General features: G+C 50.5%; 1 pseudogene; it reads right to left on the reverse strand.

Annotated features, from left to right (window-relative positions):
• LOC121574507 overlaps positions 1-5,000 on the reverse strand; it is a 501,964-nt pseudogene that overhangs the window by 317,126 nt on the left and 179,838 nt on the right.

Raw genomic sequence — 5,000 nt, forward strand, 5'->3', positions numbered from 1 at the left:
TAATGTTAATTAATTGGCTGATCCCTCCTGATGACCTGGATGGAGTAATGTCATGTTAATTAATTGGCTGATCCCTCCTGATGACCTGGATGGAGTTATGTAATGTTAATTAATTGGCTGATCCCTCCTGATGACCTGGATGGAGTTATGTAATGTTAATTAATTGGCTGATCCCTCCCGATGACCTGGATGGAGTTATGTAATGTTAATTAATTGGCTGATCCCTCCTGATGACCTGGATGGAGTTATGTAATGTTAATTAATTGGCTGATCCCTCCCGATGACCTGGATGGAGTTATGTGTTCCCACCTAGTTAACTACTTAACAATTGTAAAAGTCCTCAATGGCGCTGCCCATGCTAAAACAACTTTTGGGTACTAGAGGCCTCTATCATTCCCTCCTGCTCTGCCGCCTCCAAGGTCAAAGGGCCGTGACAGCTGTGACACATGGCTTCCACCTTGTTAACCCCTGGAGTGGGACTGGCCCATCCAGGCACTCCTCTTTTTATTCCTCCCTGTAGTTCTTCCTGCCTCCACCCCCACCCCCCCCTCCTCCCTCCCTCTGTCCCTCCTCCCTCCCTTCCTCTCTCCCTCCGTCCTTCCTCCCTCCGTCACTAAGGAGTTAAATAGTAGTTACTAGTCTGGACCCAACCCATCCTTCCATCAGAGTCAGTAAGGAGTTAAATAGTAGTTACTAGTCTGGACCCAACCCATCCTTCCATCAGAGTCAGTAAGGAGTTAAATAGTATTTACTAGTCTGGACCCAACCCATCCTTCCATCAGAGTCAGTAAGGAGTTAAATAGTATTTACTAGTCTGGACCCAACCCATCCTTCCATCAGAGTCACTAAGTTAAATAGTATTTGTTTATTTTCAGCTGTGCTTGATATTGAGCTTGTCCGGCCTCGAGCAACGTAACCAATGGAAGGATGGGTTGTGAGGAGGTGTGAAGGAGCACAAGCAGATTACTAAAGCAAAGCAGCTTCACCAAGGAGGCTCGCCTGCGGCGTATTTTAATCACCTGGTCATCCATCCTTCCCTCCACCCATCCTCCCCTCCGCTGAACCGGGCCCCAGAGACCTGCTGGGCCCTGTAATCCAGCTCCCACAGCACAGCCCCTCCCTGCAGGATGAGACAGGGTTGAGCGGTGATGGGGTGGAACAGGGGTTCCCACCTCAAAGACAGGGGGGAGAGAGACAGACCAGCTCCAGGTTTCTCAGAGGAGGACAGTCTAAACCAGTTAAGAGTTGGCACTGAAGTTCTTAGCTCAGAGGAAATATAGGAGTGGCTCAGAGGAAATATAGGAGTGGCTCAGAGGAAATATAGGAGTGGCTCAGAGGAAATATAGGAGTGGCTCAGAGGAAATATAGGAGTGGCTCCAGAGGAAATATAGGAGTGGCTCAGAGGAAATATAGGAGTGGCTCAGAGGAAATATAGGAGTGGCTCAGAGGAAATATAGGAGTGGCTCAGAGGAAATATAGGAGTGCCTCAGAGGAAATATAGGAGTGGCTTCAGAGGAAATATAGGAGTGGCTCAGAGGAAATATAGGAGTGGCTCGGAGGAAATATAGGAGTGGCTCGGAGGAAATATAGGAGTGGCTCAGAGGAAATATAGGAGTGGCTCAGAAGAAATATAGGAGTGGCTCAGAGGAAATATAGGAGTGGCTCGGAGGAAATATAGGAGTGGCTCGGAGGAAATATAGGAGTGGCTCAGAGGAAATATAGGAGTGGCTCAGAGGAAATATAGGAGTGGCTCAGAGGAAATATAGGAGTGGCTCAGAGGAAATATAGGAGTGGCTCAGAGGAAATATAGGAGTGGCTCAGAGGAAATATAGGAGTGGCTCAGAGGAAATATAGGAGTGGCTCGGAGGAAATATAGGAGTGGCTCGGAGGAAATATAGGAGTGGCTCAGAGGAAATATAGGAGTGGCTCAGAGGAAATATAGGAGTGGCTCAGAGGAAATATAGGAGTGGCTCAGAGGAAATATAGGAGTGGCTCAGAGGAAATATAGGAGTGGCTCAGAGGAAATATAGGAGTGGCTCAGAGGAAATATAGGAGTGGCTCAGAGGAAATATAGGAGTGGCTCAGAGGATATATAGGAGTGGCTCAGAGGATATATAGGAGTGGCTTGGAATGAGAGGAGAGTCTAAGACCGGCTCCAGTTAATACACTGTTATCACCTCAGCAACCATTCTCCTGCCTCCCAACCACCCTCACACATGAACACACAGGCACCTCTCGCCCTCCCACAGGGCAGGCAGGTGGAGTGTTTCAAGGATGTGTGGATTCATTATTAATAAGAGGTGTGGGTCTGTGTAGATTCAACCTGACACACACACACACACACAATGGGCTGAAGCTGGCTGCCGAGGGGGGTGTGATGTTTGTGTGTGTGTGTGTGTGTGTGTGTGTGTGCAAGCATGATCGTGCGAGTCGGTCTGTGCATGTGTGTGTGTGTGTGAGGTGAGTGAGTTCTAGTGCCTATCACCCGGCCAGGTCTCAGTCCTCTGGTGCTTGGCAGCTTTTTGTTCAGCGGTCAGCGGGGAATCGAGTCTCTCCATGTTCCAATTCCCCCGCCTTTCAGCGCTACAGAGCTGGGGTCAAAAGGCTAGATGTGACTCAGGTGGGGCCTGAAATGAGCCGCGCTGCGCTCACTGACCGGGGAGCTGGGAGGAGAGGTGGGAGGGCAAGGACAAGAGGACAGGCCTGCTGTGAGGCCAGAGAGTACCAGTCAGAGAGAGAGAGAGAGACAGAGAGCGAGCGATAGTGAGAGAGAGATAGCGAGAGAGAGAGATAGTGAGAGAGAGATAGCGAGAGAGACAGGGGGGGCTGCCCCAGCATCATCCATAGAGGAGGCAATACCAGCTAGAGGAGAGAGGCAGGAGGCTGCAGTCAGAGAGAGAGGGGTAGAGGGCCAGTCAGACAGAGGAAGGCAGGAGGGCCAGTCAGAGAGAGAGGGGTAGAGGGCCAGTCAGACAGAGGAAGGCAAAAGGCTGCAGTCAGAGAGAGAGGGGTAGAGGGCCAGTCAGACAGAGGAAGGCAGGAGGCTGCAGTCAGAGAGAGAGGGGTAGAGGGCCAGTCAGACAGAGGAAGGCAGGAGGCTGCAGTCAGAGAGAGAGGGGTAGAGGGCCAGTCAGACAGAGGAAGGCAGGAGGCTGCAGTCAGAGAGAGAGGGGTAGAGGGCCAGTCAGACAGAGGAAGGCAGGAGGCTGCAGTCAGAGAGAGAGGGGTAGAGGGCCAGTCAGACAGAGGAAGGCAGGAGGCTGCAGTCAGAGAGAGAGAGGGGTAGAGGGCCAGTCAGACAGAGGAAGGCAGGAGGGCCAGTCAGACAGAGGAAGGCAGGAGGGCCAGTCAGAGAGAGAGAGGGGTAGAGGGCCAGTCAGACAGAGGAAGGCAGGAGGGCCAGTCAGAGAGAGAGGGGTAGAGGGCCAGTCAGACAGAGGAAGGCAGGAGGGCCAGTCAGAGAGAGAGGGGTAGAGGGCCAGTCAGACAGAGGAAGGCAGGAGGGCCAGTCAGAGAGAGAGGGGTAGAGGGCCAGTCAGAGAGAGGAAGGCAGGAGGGCCAGTCAGACAGAGGAAGGCAGGGGGGCTGCAGTCAGAGGAAGTGGGTTTCAGTTGAGATGATCCTCGGAATCAGAGCGTTCAAGCGGAACCACGAGACAACAATCACCATTAAGGCCCCCCTTTTAAAATGGAGGAGTGAGGAGCGGATATACTTTCATCTGAAGTGATGGTTGTTGTATCCATCAGTGGAAAAAAATGGCCAAAGAGCAATTTTTCATAATTCAACCTTGAAATATAACAATGTTGTATAGCACACCTGCATGTTGTACTGTAAGTATACAGCGTTTTACGATAAGGGAAGCTAAACTGAGCATCATTTAAATGTATTTACAACAACACAATATATTTTTGTTGCAAGAAATTAGCTTTCATATAGCTAATGATAAAGTTATCTAACTGTGCAGCAAGATATTTTTTCATTTGCTTCTTATACTGCGGTAGACTAGTGTCACAGCATCACATTTTACATTTTAGTCATTTAGCAGACGCTCTTATCCAGAGCGACTTAAGGTTAGTGAGTGCATACATTTTCATACTGGCCCCCTGTGGGAAACGAACCATGCTCTACCAACTGAGCTACAGGGGACTGCACATAGATCTATATTAGGCTTTCATCTGAGCGCTCATTTTTCAAAAGCAATTCCACAATTATTTTACACGTATTTTCCATTATGATCTCCCCCCTGGCTCTTCCTTATATCACACTTGGAAAAATTACTATCCCTCGTCAGCAGTTATTTTGGGGTGAAATCGCACCGCTGGGCTGTTCAGTCAAACCAACTTTGGTCTTTGTCTCTGCTGTGAGTTTGAATGCAATAAACTGTGCTTCCCTGCGTCTCGTAGGACAGGCCTATAGATCATGGAGAGGGGGAAAAATTCCACCCGTCACTGAGACCTCGGACAGCAGACCTCCCTACGCACCTGCTATGAGTACAGGATGATTTTACACTGGAGGAGAGAAGAGAGGAGAGGAGAGGAGAGGAGAGGAGAGGAGAGGAGAGGAGAGGAGAGGAGAGGAGAGGAGAGGAGAGGAGAGGAGAGGAGAGGAGAGGAGAGGGAGAGGAGAGGAGAGGAGAGAGAGGAGAGGGAGAGGAGAGGAGAGGAGAGGAGAGGAGAGGAGAGGAGAGAGAGGAGGAGAAGAGAGGGGGAGGACATGAGAGAGGAGGAGAGGAGAGGAGAGGGAGAGGAGAGAGGAGAGGGAGAGGAGAGGAGAGGAGAGGAGAGGAGAGGAGAGGAGAGGAGAGGAGAGGAGAGGAGAGGAGAGGAGAGGAGAGGAGATGAACTACCGGTGTTTCTATTTAACATACTGGGTGCTAACTTTCGAATTCTCTCTTAAGCGATACACGGTGGAATCACACACATATGATGTGGATGGTTTTCCTTTGGCCCAGTGCTCTAAACCCCCCACCTCCCTCCCTCTGTATGATAGACAGCCTGCCG

This window comes from Coregonus clupeaformis, chromosome 9 (genome assembly GCF_020615455.1).
Source record: "Coregonus clupeaformis isolate EN_2021a chromosome 9, ASM2061545v1, whole genome shotgun sequence".
Classification (NCBI taxonomy): domain Eukaryota; kingdom Metazoa; phylum Chordata; class Actinopteri; order Salmoniformes; family Salmonidae; genus Coregonus; species Coregonus clupeaformis.